Raw genomic sequence first — 17,605 nt, forward strand, 5'->3', positions numbered from 1 at the left:
AGATTTGTATTGCTGCTAAATTCTGCCCACTTTTTAAAGCTAACATTGAATGTGTGCAAAGCAGCAAAGTAAAATCCGCACGTCTACTACACAAGGGGGCGCACACTCACTGCGCACTCAAGACATAAATATTGGTTCAGTTTACACAATTGCCCTTAATATTGAGCCTCTTTGGGCTTGTCTTCTGTTGAGTGAAAATTGTATGGGATTATAGCGTCCGTGTCTTATGTTATTGAGTATTAAAAACGCATAAAACATTCCAGATTCCCCCATATGTAATGTATATGTAGATACAGCGTATAGTAATGCAAATAGCGAAAATAATAATATTTCACCTCCACAAATGATCCTGTCTTCAGTTCAGAATATTAGGGCTATGTGGACTCTCGGAAACCTCTGAGAAAAGTATAAAGTACTAAAAGTATTTTTGTGTGTTGACACTATAGCAGTTCTGCAGCAGAGTGCGCTGTTGGTTTATTGCGTAGAGCTCTGGATTCAGTAGACCTTGGCCCAGTTAGGTTTAGCAAAATTAATACAACATATGAACACATTTTGTTGTCAGTAAGATCCAACTTGTAAAATCCTATCACGTTTTGAGATGGAGAATAGTGGAGCCATGTACCATGCATGGCATACAGTTTGGTGGTTTTCATTCTAAATAATCACCTCAGCAAGTACTTTTAATGATGACTTCCTCTTCTTTACTTGAAGGATAACCAGTCAGTGAAATCAGCTGGTGAAGTCTTAAGTAATGAAAAAAATGCAGGTTGCACCCTGTGATAAGCGACGTGTACAGGTCAGTTTGAGAGACATATTACGTAACTCAATAAGAGTAGAGAAGTTTTCTTTGAACCAATGGGAGCCTTCGTTTCATCCTTTCGCTTTTCATTTTGACCATGGGTGCATCAAGTTTGTATACCAGCACGCCCCGCTTTCTAACAACTCTGTCTCCTCTGATCTATACCCTGTGTTTGAGGTCTGACCCATCCATCGAAAACAAAACTTACATCTTGATAAGCCCTAAAATATGTGGTAAATACGGATGCCCTTGGTATACTTTTATGAGACATTAGTTAGCCAATAGTTGCATTTAATAAATTGTTTGTATGAATGCCTTAGTTAGAATCTTTACAAACTGTTTACAAATATTCTGTGCACCTTTCGCAATACACATCTACGTTTGCATTTTAAATAACCTATGAAAAACAACTAGTCCGAATAAACAAAGTTTAAGGTTTCTAGAAATGTAGAAAACGAGTGCACCCAATGCCTATACTCCATTTCCTTTTCTTGGTCCCCAACTATATAATGGAGTGTGGGTTTTTGCGTTTGAAACTGTGAACCACGGTCAGCCACGTTGGCGCTCTGCTTGTGTTTGTTCTGAAGTGAGAAGAGGATGCTATGTGGATCCAAAATGGCGTCTGTTTCATCGTGTGCGGAAACGGTATCCGCCTACAACGCCAGTGCCAATCAGGACGCTCGTTTCATTCCCGAAGCGTTTCCGTCTTGAGCGTCCACACATTAGAGTCAAAGGCCGCTCGAAAACCGCTCGAATGGGTTGGCGGAGAGGATTAAACCGAAACAAAATATGATCTTTTGATGGTTTACGTTCACCCAAGCAAGCCTACTGTTGTACACATGGAGTGTGAAAGGTTCGTAGTTTGTGGTGAAGATGAAATAGCTACGCTGTAAACGAGTTTTCGTGGATATTTTATTGTTTTCTTCCTTGGACGTCTGTTTGTTGGTCTACACGGTTTTAACAAGCTAGCGCTAGCCTCGATTCTAATGAGCTGTTTTTGAGCTGCGATGGTCGTCGCGAGTTTATGCGGATGTCTCCGGACCACTCTGTACTGAACCGACGTCAACAAATGGGACCATCCAGCATCGGCCGAAAACATCGCGGCATAGACTAAACATTGAAGATTCAGATAACTATTTGAATTTGTGGGAATTCAGACAGAGGTAAGTCGCATTTTACTGGTCCTGCAAAGCTAACGCGTTCACAACAACAAACTGACTATTGCTGCCCCCGTGGTTAACTCGGGTTCATTTGTGTTGCGACAAAGGTCAACTTGCAATATCTTTATTTACCTAGGTCAAATGAGATTTATTGTTATATTTATGCTATTTACTTGTTTTCACTGGAAATAAACAAAGATTTGTTAGCACGCTGCTCTGCTTCTTGAACGCAGCCTTTCCATGGTTGTGCTTAGCTGTGTTTTTTTGAAATGATGATAATTTGATCAAAAAGGCATTCGTTTCGTGTATTATACATTGAAGTACCGTATCTTCAGTTGTTATAGCAAATTTTATTTAGCTGTGGTAAATCATTGCTCATGTGTGGTGGGACTGGTACTGGCGGTGTTTTGATAATTAAGAACTCAATTTTAATGGTTTGAGTAAGCAACCAGACATGCACTTATGCGTACATGCATACTAACAGTATAACAGATCAGTCTTGTTCGTGTGTTTTGGAGGGCTTGTCTTGCAAGCAAAACATAATTAACACTTACACATCTACAGTAAGTTACATCAGAGTAATGTTGTGGACTAGATTTGTTCGATACTAGCAGGATTAGCACTGAGGGGCACGTGCAATATCCCAGACAACAATTATCATTACATTTCTACGGGTAATAACAACCAGATATTGACCTTTTTATAATCTAAAGCAATACTAGCCTGCCTGCTTTTCTAGTTAAGTGTACACAGCCTCGTAAATTCCTGTCATGAAGCAATATGTCTTGTCCAATTGCTGGTCTATTCCAGCACTAATGCAAAATGGATGTGCTACAAGCATGTCTATATGGAAAGCAATGCATTAGATTGTCAGAACTAAACCCATGAAGGCTGTTTAAAGAACAGTGCTTTGAAATGCCCACAGGCTGTCTGGACATATCAGGAACTGTCTGTATGTAGTTAGTAGACTAACAATGGGTTGTATGGATATATAACTACCTAATAATTACCTAAGTTACTTTAGTGGAGTGTCCATGTTTTTTCTGTGTTAAATAACATGTAAAGGTGGGGCACAACATGGTGGGATTTGAGATGAGATGTAGAGGAAACAAAATATGGAGGAGAAGCTCTCCACTTTGGTGCAGTACCAATGCTGAGGAAAACACTGCAGTGCCGCTGGTGGTGTTTTCCACCAAGATACTGAGAGTGTTTTAGCTTGTTTGGGCGTTCATGTTGACTACACTGCAGAGGCAGTGATCCATATCTCTGTCTCCCTTGAGCTTGCGTAGGTCCTATTTCTCTGTGCTATAGTTAAAGCCTCAATTCAAATTGTATCACATGCCCTGTTCTGTTATACATGAAGATTATGGTGTGTGGTAGTATAAACTAGGTGTTTTTTCAGGATTCTTAACCAATTTTATCTCTAATACATTACCATATATCACTGATGTGTTTACATTGTGAATGTAAGATACACACACAGAAAGAAAATCTCATTGAGGCTGAAGTTTCTCTTCAACGTGAAGTGTAATCATTGTGTCACAGGGTCTGTCAATCAAACTGATAGTTTAATATTTTGTTCTTTGACACTATAGGCTGTACACATTTTTCGCAGGTCTGTTATGTTGTGGGTACTTGTGTGCCTTTTTTATATGTTTTCTTTTGGAATCATTTAGTGTTCAATTCTATTAAGACTATTGCTTTGGACTCATAAGTAGCCAGTCCAGGACAGTAATGAGGACCTATAGTGGTGTGTGTTCCTCTAAATCAGGAATCATCATCATCAATCATGTCATGCTGATATTTACAGTTAATGCAGCACATTTATTATATCTTGGTACCAATAATAATAAAAAAAATAATAAACAGGAATCTTATTGATATATTTTAGAATTTTGAGTCAAAATATTTCTTGTCATAAGTAAGGATAACTGCCATGCTACTTGACACTCCTGAACTGTACGTCCCACACGGTTCCCATTAGTGATGGCTAGATTTTGCCCCTGTTCCCATAAGTAGTAGCAGAGAATTAAACCATGCCCTCTGTCTGCAACAGGAAATGGAGTTCTGCTTGGGTCAGAAAGGTCATGAGCTGTGATTGTAGCTTGGGGTTACACTTTTTGTCTTAAATAAAAGCAGGCAACATTTCTATGTTTCTGCTCTTCTACTGCCTAACAGTGGTTCTTGTGTCTCACAGCTCTTCAGTCTCCATTAATGGACGTATTACCCAGATGCAGAAAATTTGCTGACTCGTGTGCACCACACCAGTCAGTCAACTTCTGGGTTGCTTGCACATCAGCCCATTGTTACGGTGCTGTGAAAGTGTTGTCGTAAACATGCCTGATTGCTCTGTTTCTCACCCTCGATCGAGGATTTTTGTTGCCTGTCTGATTCTTAGGTGGCCTACCGCATATTTTTTGAAGCTGACTGAAAGGCTGAGTTAAAGTCAAATACAACTCAGTATATGCATCATGGCAAAAACACAATAACAATGAAAGCGAGAGAACAAGATACTCTTGATTGCTGTGTTTGGGTGGCTCAACAGCTGCACAGTACAACCAGCTGATCATTATGACCAAGTCCAGTGATAATCTGTCAGAATCACTGAATCACTGTGCATGAGTATTGATATTGAGACCATCGAACCCAAATGAAAGTAAAAATGTCACCCAAACATGAAAAGTATATCAGGGATGACAAGAGAGGGCAGATTAAAAAATAAAAAAAGCAGATGCAGAGAGCACTGCAGTAGTTGCACAATAGACACCATGCTTCAGAATATGAATACATATTAACTTTTCAGTAGAATGATTTACTATATTCTCATAAATGACCACACCAGTCATTTTTCTGCCTATTCTAATTTAGAAAATGACCCTGCAAATGTATTAAATCTATCACTGTCAGTTTTAGTGATACTGAGCCACATGTTCTTGGTGAAATCTGTGATCCTTGGCAACCAAAATCTGATTGCTGGTAGCCAGCCAGGCAGCTGTTTAAAATGTTACTGTTATACCCTGGTTGGTATGGATTTGTCCCACCACTTCCTTTCATTGTTTTTGATGGCAGACGCCGTGTATGACGTGATTGCATTTTTACCTGAGCCTCCAGCAATTGTTCATCTTGAAATAGAGGTCAAATAAAGGTTTTAAAGAGGAATTATTTATTTAGAGACACTCATTAGTTTAAAACAGTTATTACGTATGTAAGAACATACATACAGTGGCTTGATGGCTTGATGAGACAGGTCCTGTCAAGTGCTGAAACATTTTAAGTTATTCAGCAATAAATTTATCTCACCATTAATCAATCATATTCAGTTTATCAATTACAAATGCCAAACTTCTCAAATGTGAGAACAGTCATCTTTTTCATATCATTTTGAATTATATACCTGTGGGGTTTTTGACTGTTGAAGACATCAGTTTTGGCTCTGATGACATGACATGGGCATTTCTGGTTATTTCTGACAGTTTATGACCTAAATGGCTAATCAATTAATTGAAAAGGTAATTGGCAGGTTAGTTGACAATGGAAAAAAAAAATGTCAGCCCTTCTCCTGTCCTTTTTTTTTGAGTTGCAAGTATTTCAGGTAAACGGCTATCCATTCATTACTCAATACCTCATTCTGCAAAAATTTCCATCCCTGTCTATGTTTGTATTTAGATAAATGTTACTCTTGAAAATGACTGAAACGTTGTATATAGTTGGTCCAGTATTGACATTGTGTCTCCTTCTGTCCAGCATTTCTCCCTGCAGTCATGATTGGACTTCTCTGTGAGAACAGCATTGTTGCAATGTCATGTTTGTACATAGTTGTTAATATGCTTAAAAAGCACATTTGTTTTTGCCCCATTACCTGGCGTAATATTTAAGTAGTGGCCAAAAATGCTGTTGGTTTTGTAAGAGTTTCTATGTGTGAGCAGAAAAGATGCAGACATTGCACTGAGAGAAATCTCTGTAGCTTTGTTTACATATCAGTGGTCCTTAAGGGGGGGAAATGGTGGCACTTTCTCTGCTCCCATGCCCTTTCTTAGGATGTATTATATAATAATAAGATGTGTAGGTGGCTGACATAGTACACATTACATTGTGCAATTTCTTCCTTGAATATTGCTGAGAAACTGTCTTGAGTTTCAAATGGAAGAATAAAAGAGCTACTTGTAAGAGGGAAAAGAAGCCTTTAGCTGCAGCTCCAGCACCCACTCTGCCTGAACTGTCCATGCAGGCTCTCCCCTCCCCCTCATGTTGAGAGTGTGAACCTTTTAGGTAAACAAGCATGGCTACTCGTGTTTCTTGCCTCTTTGTCTGTCTCTGCCTTTCCTTTTCTCTCTCTTTTTCAGTTTCTCTCTCACTCCCCTCTCATCCACCCTGTTCGAGTTGTGTAAATCTTTTATAGCTGCTGTTCTACCAGCACAATCTCTGCGGATACTCAAATGGCATCTGAAGCCCTTTGAAATTCAGCCTAGTCCTTTGCCCCCTCCTCTATCCTCGAAGCGAAATGGAACAAAATGGCGGGCCCCAATCCTGCTGTTTCCCTCAGGGACCATAGAGCCTCATTTCAGGGTTTAGGAGGTCCTGATGGTTGATGGCGTCTTTAACTCGTGTTAGGTTGTGCTTACTTCCTAGCCTTCCGCTGCACTCCTCTTGATAATATTTTCTCTTCCCTGAGTCTCTTGCACATCAAAGGGAAAGGTTCTCTATTCTGGCATGCTGCTGCTTCTCCAGAAATGTGCTTTTGCAGACTTGGCTTTTGATCTTTCTGATTGAAGCTTGGAAAAGGAATATTTTGTGCTCTTCTTTTTAAGGGATCGTACTGATATGCTTAATCATAATTTCAGGTATTCAGAAAATTTTAAAACTTGTATCATGCTCCTAGGGATTGTGTGTCTTGTGTCCTGTGTGTTTGTGTGTTTGTATCTATGTCTTACCATTCTGGCATAAATACATTATAACATGGGCTGACCAGCAACATGGCTACTTTGCCATATTGATTTAAAGTATTCAAAATCCCATGAAAAAATTAATGTTTCTTTCAGTAAGGTGAATAAACATGTTTATTTGAAGTAAAGAACTATTTAAATTGTAATAATCTATTTAAAGGGTGTTTGGTAGGGAGTTTGGATTTGCAGAGCCTGGTCTGGGTTTACGATCTGACTGAAATATCTGTGTAGGCCTATTGGGTACCATTTAATTACACTTCTAGTTTCATTCTGAATTGCCCCAAAGATGCTCAGCCATTATACGTTAGTCACAGTTGTCTCACTCTGTGAACTCAACAAGTGAATCATAGACATGCTACTATTGAAATTCCAGACAGGTGATTTGAGTGTTTTTTTGGTTTAATGATAATAGGTGAAAGTCTTTGCTATAAAAAGCACCTATGCATTTGTGCATGTGTTTCACACTGAGTAGGGAGAGAACCTGAGTAGGTAACGCTATTAGGCAAATGGCTGTGTGCCTCAGTCTGGGCAGGCATGAATTAGGGGTGGTGCAAATCTGGAGACAACAGTTGGTGTTTTGATTGGATGTGCTGCTGAGCAGGAGGCTGCATGGGATGATGTATTATCCATACGTGGCATTCGAAATGTTCTGAGGTTAGTCGGCCAGGTCTGGGAGCTGATGGCAGAGACAGTCTGCGTGGTGTGTCCCTCTGGGCTCGGCTGTTCTGGTCTGTTCAGTCTGTTGCTGACACACAGGGAAAAAGACAAGGCAGGCTTGCTTTCCTGTACTCACTTACCTTCTCTGTTTTTCCTCCTCAATCTTAAGGCCTTTTTTAAAGGGTTTTCCATGCCAATCTAAAGCTAAGGTGGCCCACCCATATGCTTTTTTTTTTTAAATAATAAACTGTGTTATAAAACAGGACACAGTGCACACATCACAGCCTCTTAGAGTAAAAAAGACTTTTCTGGTGTTATTTTTCAGTTAATGCTAGCTCATCACCTATTGAACCTGCTTTTCATAGCTAGAGCCTTCAGTGAATAATTGTATAAGGCTTTTATTGTGAAGTGGCCATACCATGTCCTAGCATTGTGCATGCATATAGCATTAATGTTCAACACTGTTGTTCACACAGTATTGCTGTTACAAAACCATAACAGTCAAATTGCCATGACTGACTGCCATGACCTTTTTCCCCTCCTCTAACATGACGTCTAGAAGAAGGTCAAATTAACACGATATATGTAACAGCAATTTTGTCTTTTCTGTTCCCCATCACTGTAGATTGTGTTCTGTCCATAACCAACCATTGTCACCCTGAGATAAATAAAATATGTCTAGGCTTTGTTGCCACCTTGAGAAATTGCTTCATGCTGACTACTGTTGTGCTCAGAGGCAAATAGCAATATCAGTTTTCTTTGAGGCCTCTTGTGCCCGGCCATTCTCTTCTTGTTGGGTATAAGCTGAGACAGGGGGTAAGGGTGTTAGGACAAAGTGTTGGGTGGGGGAGGGTAGAGGTGGTGTGGCCTGGCTGAATCTCAATCACCAAGGCCCTTCAGCAGGGCTGGCCTTTTGATGGGCCAGCTGCAGCCATTCATCCACCCATTTACATTGAAATGCAACAACAGGATGGGGGGAGGGGAGGGGAGGACTGTGGGGAGATGGGCCTCTGCACTTGTGCGGGTGGGATGTGAATGAAAAGCAAAGGCATACCTAAATACCAAAGAGATGAGGTCCGGCAGTCGGGGCCCATGCCCCGGCTCACCAATATGTGCAGCCTTACTTTGCCCCCCCCCCCAGCAGCTGTGGGGCAGTATACTTAACACAAAGGATCTAAACACCCTTTTTGACCAGTACATGCATTTTCACCATTCAGCTCTTTCTGTCTTTACAGCCAGGCTGGTGGCTATAAAGAGGTTGTGATTCATCCCGCTGTCTGTTTTAACAGCATTCTACTGTTACACCTATTGTTGATGCTGCTTTTTGTACTTTGCCTTCTTCATATTTTGTGGGTAATTGCCTTCAGACAGATGATTTACTTGTGTGAGTTGTTTATCAAGCCTATATGGGCTGTGGAGATTCAAGTTCTTGTTCCTGGCTCGCTGTAATGGAGGTCATATTGTGCTATTGGCTGGTAGAAGAAGCCTGTTCTGTAACTCATTAGGGGCTTCAGACACAAACTGTAGTTCAGACAAATGAGGCCAGTGTGTCATTTTTCTGAGTTCATCCAGCTTTCCAGGATAACTTGGATGTCCTCAGAGGTGTGCATGTGACTGTGACTGGAGAATGTGTTTAAAGCCATGTTTAGACCACTGCATTGGCACCCCAGTTGTGATGATTGTTGCCTTGAGAACTTCCCAGAATTGTAAAATATTGTCTTATGGTATAAGACACACACACAGCTGTACAGTATTTAGCCTTCTGATACAGCTTTACACTATTGGATCTACCACTTAACCTTGAATTACTGGCTCATATTTAATCTTTTCACTGGTATCTGTACCAAAATGACCACATCAATGCATCCCCTTGCATTTTTGTGAATGCAATGCTATGCTATTTTTGGTCTGAAAAGACTTCTAACCCTTAGCACCAAGCTAATGTTTGGCTAGGCACCAACTAGACGTTGTTTCATTGGAGGACATCGCTCATTCAGCATTCTTTTGTTTTGATGTTGGCCGGAGTGACACTTTGTTCAAGTACTCACACTAGAAGACTGCCAGTGAAAATATCAAGCATTCGATAACTACTTGGACAACAGAAGAGGTCAGGAGCATGGGAGGACAGTTCTAAGGGTCATGCTGACCCTCGTAACAGCAGCAATTTGAGGGTCGATAACGATTCTGCCACTACATGGATTCTGAACGCACTTAAGGGATGGCAAAATAAGCCACCCCATTGTCTCCTTGGCCTAAGTGAGGTCTGTGCTTAGAAGTGATTTTTTTTTTTTTTAATATTCTGTTCACTAAAGTTTGCTGCCTACACCTTAACACCACAATAATAGGAAAATGATTTAAATCTTTTCTTACTCAAGTTTTATGGTGGTTGGTAAACAAGTGTGTGCATCTTGGCCATTTTCTCTTAAGAAGAGTGGGTAATGGATCGTAGACTGTATAAACTGTACACATCTCAATCGTCCCCTGGTGTCTGGCTGCAGTATAGGTCACAAAGCCAAACTAAAAACTCAAAGTACACGTCAAAAATGTTTTTCCCAAAGATGGTTTCTATCATTTTAGGTAGTTGTTATCACGCTGACGTATGTTCAAGTGTTCATTTTTCTGATAAGTTTGGTTTTAATTAGTTATTTGATGCTATAAAAAGGGGTTTACACGTCATGATTGACAGCTGAGGCCAGCTCGTGACTGAGTGTATGGGCAGGACCTCGATACCGTGGCTACAACTCCGATCACTACTGCGCAGTCTCTGGCTCCAAATGACGTCACCAGCGCAAGATTGAAGCCACCCATATCCAGGATATTTTGGCTTCATTTTTGTGGAGTTGGAGGAAGTGAAGAAGTGTCGTCCATCTTTATATACAGTCTATGGAATGGATAGATAGAACTCACCTTCGAATCTATGCTATTGCTTATTGTTTGTTTCAATATAGAAAGTAATGCAGTGCTAGTATTTTCATATCTTTGTTTATGTTGACAAACAACAACATGAATATAAGAAATGTTTTGATTGAAGGTATGCTATCTGTCAACCAAGGGTGGTGATAATTTCTGGGCTTCTGCATTGAGACCTGTGATCAAATCACTATTTCATGCTCACAAAGTCTTCTGTCAGCATAAACAAAGACTTGTCAACAAAACATCTGTACTGTGTGATCATCTATATTTACATACAAAATCAGTGATCGCAGAGAGGCAGAGGTGGCTTCTTAATGTTGATGCAGCTATACAGGAAGAACAGTACCTAATAGAAAGTACCCCCCTTTTTTCATGTTTCACTTTTCAGTGATCAACTAAAAGACTTAAATGCCAAAGTGAACAAATCTAAAACTGCTTGCAAATGTTTACCCCTTCAAGTCAATATCACCTATAGGCCTTACACATCACTAACACATAGGCTTACTTGATCATGTCTTTGAAAAGCTGAAAATTATGAAACTGCGTTTTCAGAAAGCTACATTTTCCCCCATCTACAATACATTTTTTTCACATGTATTCACTCTGGAGAGAATTTTGAAAATCTCAATTTTTGGTTGTGAATAGTGTGGATGGAAGGCTACCACTAAGAGATTAGAGATGTGTCACTCCTGATGGTGTTACAGAGGAGGTAGCTGCAGTAGACACTTGAAGAAGCTTGAAGGGTTTACATGTGCAAGTAGTCAAAATTTAAAATAGTGAGTTTCATGTGCTACAAACTGCATGCTGCCATGCATGGATATTAGCAACGGGACATGAACATTTGAAGTAAAAAGAAAAAATAATCAATGTTTTAGTGAACTTGCAAACTAGTCGATTATCTGAAGAAAAGGCATAAGAAGCAAGTTGGCAAGACAATAAGGTGTTACCAATAAAAGCTCACCCACTTTAATTATTTTCTACATTGCTGTAGCTTGTCAAACTACTGCATTGTGAATACAGTTTGAAGCTCCTTTTGCTCTTACAGTGAAGTGTGAGATTCATGATGAGATAATCCCATTGTCAAACAGATCAATTGACGGTACAACTGAATGTTACTTGTGCACCTTTTCAGAGATGCACTTATGCAATATTTAGAGGACGTTTGCGTTTGAACAACTAGCTGGCTTAAAATTCCCATTGCTGATAGAGAATCGTTAACACAACTAATTACAGGATGAGTAAAACTGTAGCATATATCAGTGTGTACTGCAGTCAGTGATACTGTATTTTACACACAGTAGTAAAATACTAATACTAATAATGTGATAACAAAAATGTGCAAAAGTGCACAATCATCATAGTGTTTGATTTGTTCTGACAATTTTCTTATATGAACAATTGGTCGATAAATCAAAGAGAAGGTGAAAGTAAAATGTCTTGACTTTTTTTTTTTTTTTTTTTTTTTTTGGGTGCAGAGATAGGAATTAGCTATTGTGTTTAACCAGAGCAGTCAGTAGGGAGTGGAAAATCACATCATCTTCAGTCAGTCTGCACAGGGACTTTCCCTCCTGAATATGTGGCAACACAGAGCAGTTCTCAAAGCTACAGGCTCAGAGTTATTTGTTTTGCCCAGAAAGGAAGCAGTCTAAATGAGAAGTAGAAAACAGGAGAACAGGAAACATAGAAGACATTTTAGGTTGGCCTGGAGCTACCAATAATCTTTCCAGCATTTCACTGTGTTTGTCTGCCAAGGCTTGGAATAGTCACAGATCTGTGATTGGGTGACTAGAGTTAACCAGGCACTAATCTTTTAAGTTCTTTTGATACTAGAACCTTCTTTCCTATAAATATACTGCCTTGTTTTTGTGCCCATCTGTGTGTTTGTGAGGGTGTGTGTGGTTACTTGTGTGCCTGTGTCACTCATACTCCCTGCAGTGAATCTTTTTATAGAAACAGCAGCCAGCAGTGTAATCTCTGGCGTGGATGTAGGACAGTCTTTTATTCCTCCTCATTACTTATGCAAAGCCAGTTCTCACCGTTAATCACTGCATAGCCTGTTTGAATGTACAGTTTTCTTAGAAAAAAGGTTAGCAGTTAAAGGATCATACCAATGTTTTTGCACATGTACTGCAAATTGTGAATATTTTGTTAATGCTGGCCCTTTCCCTGAAGCATAAATTGAGGTACAATTTCTTTATTTTCCCTTCTGTACAGTATAAAACTAACTTGTAGAGTCTTGAAAATTGCTTTACATTATAGTTTTGTGGTAAAACAGTTTAGAGCTCCACTTTTTTTTTTTTTATATATATATATAGAGGTCTTACACATTGGTGTGCACTTGTGCGGGGGGCATATACTTGAGAGTCAGCTGCCAAAAAGTATTACATTCATGATCAATGGTGTCAAAAAATCACACCTGGAAGACAGGTAGCAAACATTGGCGTAATAAAAACAGTATCATGAATTGGATGGCTTCCTGGATTAAAATGGCCTTCTTTTTTGTAGCCAGCTCTCAAATCTTGGATGTTAGATCCGCAGCATTCAATGGTCTAAATAATGGAAAACCTCAGATCCTGTAAGCTTTAAATGTGCACATATTTTGCCTTAAGCATTTCATTTCACACCATATTTGTCCGAGGCTATGTTGTGGTTCATGCCTCACTAAGTATCCCATGGTTTTGATCTGCCTAGTAGCGTCTGTTTTTGTGGGCCATGTGGCACCGCCGTCGAACATTTTAGAAAGAACCTTTTCTTTTGCAGACGGGTTCAGAATTGAAATCTATTTAAAGCTACAGCTGTTCTATTATTAATGTTTTTCCTATTTAATTATTTAGTAATATTAGGCTAAATTTGGAGTGGTTGGTTGATAGGGCAATGGAGTTTTAGGTCCATCAACATTAAAAGGAATAAAGTCAACTGTCCCTTTGACTTTTCCTTTACTGTGCCAGCCCTGCATACTTTCCCTGCATGTCTACATTGATTTATGGAGGTGTGGTTATGCCGATATGCATGCTCTCCACATAGCTGTTTTGTATAAACACACACACTCATTGTACTCATGTGCAGCATATCTGCTAAATTTCATCATATCACCTTCTGTGATTCTTGGACAGATCGTCTGCTGAACTCAGCCCTGTGGTGCACTGTTATGGTGCTCTCTCACACACTTGGCTCGACTCTCTCTGTGTTCTCTCTTTCTAGCCCCTAACACCTCTATTCTTTCTCCTCTTCTGCTTCCACCTTCTCTCGGCCACCTTGTCCTTCCCATCTTAACATCTCAGAGCTGAGCAGTGCGCTTGCATACTGCATCCCTGCATGCTCGTCTCCCCTCTCCCATCACTCTCTGACAGTCTCCTCCCCCATCTCCACCTCTATGCAGTAGCCCTGGTTCCTCAGGAAGCAGTGCTTGCAGGAATCTAAGGGCGTTGGACCTAACTGTTTGCCTTGTTTCCTCCTTTTGACAAAAATCATAGTAAACTATGCGCGCCCACCAACTGTTTTTTTGTGTAATGCGGGATAATTTATTTGCCAGGCCTTTTCTGTTGTCTCAAATGTAAATATGCATATTTATAGTAAGCAACAAGTTTTTCTCTGCCGGTAGATTCTGATGGCTTATCTTAAGGTGTTGGCGTGTATTTTAAGGTGTGTGTATGTTCATGGTGTCATTCGTAATCAGTGTCCATAGTATTAGCCTAAGTATACTCTGATAGCCTCAGGTGTTGTCATATAGCATGTTTATTGTCAGTGACAACTCTTTAGAGGGTTGTCTTGTCTTAACATAGACATTCACAACCACAAACTACTGTAGCAATTTCCCCACTTTGTTTGCAGTAGTTTCACACTGCTTTAATTCATGCACACCCTGCTCTGGCGTTTAGACAGCTTTCCAATGAGGACGAAATGAGAAATCTCAGAGAGGAACTCAGGAGAGTGTGTGTGTGTGTGTGTGGCTCAAGCCTGTCAAAAGGGAGAAGAGGGGCACTGACAGTCAAGCCCTGCAGAATACAAGGAAGGTCTGAAATGTCTCCTTGTCAAGGTGACAGTGGCATCATGCATGATGCGTATACACTCGTACATGCAATGAGATGGGTTAGATGTGTCAAGCAGTTTCTGTTACCAAGATATTAGCTAGCCCATGTGCCTGCATGCCAACTAAATGGGGAAATTACCCTGTATCACACCGTGGTACACTGGATCCATATTGTCTGATAATCATACTGATCATGTTAGCTACATAATGTAAAGAGGCATGAAAAACATGGAATGTGCATTGATAGAAATCTGAGTTTCACATTCCTATGTTGAATTGGAGAGCTGGGTTTGTAGCTGGATACATGATTTAGTGTGGAGACGATGTGTCAGCTGGAGATAGCCTATTTATTAAATGCATGCTTTTTAACTGGTTGAGAATTGTGTGGGTGAACGGATGGCCGCAGGCATTCAGAACCAACACAGCCGACTTGTTCTGTGGTGTTAGAGCATGTGCGGGTGTTTATGTCGATAATGTACCATGTGCTGCTACACCTCCATTTCCAATATTCATAGAGCTCTGTCTTTCACTGCAACCATGGCAACAGAAAATGACAAATGGCAGAGCTGTGGAAACACTCAGGTTGTGTGTGAGGCTGAATGACAGAGCAAGCATTCATGCTAGAAAAATCAAATCACAGTGTCAGAATAGGCTGGCTGGCCTTCACTTACTGTGCCATTGTTAAAAACACTGAATATTCAATAGCAAGATAATTGAATATACTATACTAGCCATTGTTTTGGCTTTTTGCCCACATTTGGCAATTAAGAACTGGAGGCTGAAGTGCCACATCTCAGTCCTTAGCTCAATATGCAATATCATGATTACGAATAGGACTATATACAGTTGACTCATCCACTAGATGCTGCAGAGCAGCTATAGGTGAGAATGTATGCTGTTTTCTTGTGTTTTTATTTTATTATGTACACTGCCATCAAGGATGACAAGCAGAAAATATTGGTCGCTGTGAACTAGCTATGGGAAAATAGCCTACAAGCTGTAAATGTGATGAAAAGTCATTTGTAATCAAGAAAAGAGTTACATTTCAGAAAAACTATAAACAAATTGTATCTTTGCAAATTTTCATAGTACAGGATCCTATTTCCAGTTGGCTTGGGCGGTGTCAAGGTATGACAGCATACCAGGGTATTTAGAAATCCTGAAGGTATGATTTTCAATACCGTCAAAAATACAGACACTCCTCTTTCTATTAAACTGATACGGATATGCTGTAGAGGTTAGAGTTGAGCGATGTTAACATTTTACAACCAGCCATGATCAGCCCAACAACCTTCGATTGCCCGTGTATTCGTACAGGTGTGTGTGTGTGTGTGTGCGACACGCCCCCCTCGTAGTTTCAGCTTTAGTAGTCTAATAAGTAAACAAAATAAACTCTCAAAATGTCAAGAAACCCTATATTCTTACACCTGTTTTCCTTTTTAAACAGAAAAATACAACCGTACACCTTATGAACTCAAGTTTCTCTCTTTCACCGAACTAAGACCATCTTAAGTGCCTCCACAGAAACAAAATAAAACTCACAAAACCGTCCTGGTTAGCTAGTCTTTCAACTGTTCCAACAATCACCAACTCTGGTTTGGTCAAAATAAACCCTTAATTCACTGAGTTAGATGTGAAAGGCTCTACATGCTGTTTTTCCCTGCTGCCTGTCTCTGCTGGTTCTGGCCTCTTTGGCTACAGGGTTAGCTCGCTGAATGAGAGTCTGTCGCTGAGCAGCAGCTCTCATTCATTCTTCGGAGGCAGACCATTAAATTAGCAAAGTAAAATGACAAAAATCCTTTCTATTGCCCAACCCTAGTGGCGTAGGATTGTTTCTGACTCTTGTGATCCAAACATTTCCAAGTCCAAAAGTAAAATATTCTGCTTCTGAATAATTTAATCCAATGAATCACTTTATTCAAATTGAAGATTTTGTTTGAGTGAAGTTTTTTTTTTTTTTTTTTTTTTTTAGGGTGATGATGTCATAAAATACGACAACTGACGTTTTTTACACACATACCATCATACCGTATACCCCGGTGAAATGTCAGGAAGATGTGAAAAAACAGATACCACCATGGCCTAATTTCCAGGGAGTGTTACTTTACAACAGCAAGACTGAATGATGTGAGTGTGTTCTGTTATGTGTGCCTGTTATGGAAAGATGTGGAGAGGGAGACTAAAAGTCAAAGTGTGTGTGTGTGTGTGTGTGCGTGCGTGCACTCTTACCTGAAAATATTTAATAGTCATGGACAAAAGCTATGGAAAGGGGTGCTTTGACAACTCATGGGTATTAAGATCCATCATTTAGGCCATCTGTGCGGGAAATAAGAATGCTCTTCTACCCTGGTATATTATTTTCCATATCACCTGACAAGAGAAGAAATCAGCGTAGAGTAGCTGGGATGTGCCAATTGGGAGAGTGAGTCTGTTGCTTTTTTGGAGCATCAACCAGTGTTTATGCTGTAAAATAGGACAATGGTATATTCTGTTGCAGGGCAGCAAGTCCACCCACACCAACCCACGCCTTGTTGACACAGATGTGTAGGTTTATACAGAAAATAATAGGAGAGGCTGTTTTGACATTCATCTTACAGGCAAGTGTGTTGTGGACTTAACACACACACATTTGAAGCCAGCAGTGTTACGGGTTCAGTGTGTGAAATGGGCATATGTGACATTAACACCGTTAACTTAGAGCAACTGTTGAGTAGCATTGCTTTTATAATTTTACATAGCTAGGTTATGAGTGCAGAAATGATTGGTGTGTTGTTTGAGCAGTCGGTTGAAAGAAAATATATCTGATAATTAAAGGTCCAGTGTGTAGGATTTAGTGGCTTCTTGTGGTGAAATAGCAGTTTGCAACCATTTGAATACTGCTGCATCACCCTCACCTTCAAAGCATGTAGGGAAAACTACAGTGGCCGTGAAAAATGCAAATGGCCCTATCTAGAGCCAGTGTTTGGTTTATCCGTTCTGGGCTACTGCAGAAACATGGCGGTGCAACGTGGTGACCTCCATGGAAGGGGACCCGATTCCTATGTAGATAAAATCGGCTTATTCTAAGGTAATGAAAACACAACAATTCATATTTTCCTGCGAT

At 40.1% G+C, this 17,605-nt stretch overlaps 1 protein-coding gene across 4 annotated transcripts in view; it reads left to right on the forward strand.

Annotated features, from left to right (window-relative positions):
• Nucleotides 1–1,494: 1,494 nt before the first annotated feature.
• Nucleotides 1,495–17,605, forward strand: part of ankrd11 (ankyrin repeat domain 11) — a 102,134-nt gene continuing 86,023 nt past the window's right edge. For 2 of the 4 annotated variants that reach the window (XM_044206149.1, XM_044206177.1), the window contains exon 1: nucleotides 1,495–1,962. The gene's annotated coding sequence lies outside the window, so the exon portion shown is untranslated. The remainder of the gene's footprint in view (nucleotides 1,963–17,605) is intronic. The other 2 variants (XM_044206152.1, XM_044206159.1) reach the window with 1 other exon arrangement.

The sequence above is a fragment of the Siniperca chuatsi genome, linkage group LG1, assembly GCF_020085105.1.
Source record: "Siniperca chuatsi isolate FFG_IHB_CAS linkage group LG1, ASM2008510v1, whole genome shotgun sequence".
In the NCBI taxonomy this organism is placed as follows: domain Eukaryota; kingdom Metazoa; phylum Chordata; class Actinopteri; order Centrarchiformes; family Sinipercidae; genus Siniperca; species Siniperca chuatsi.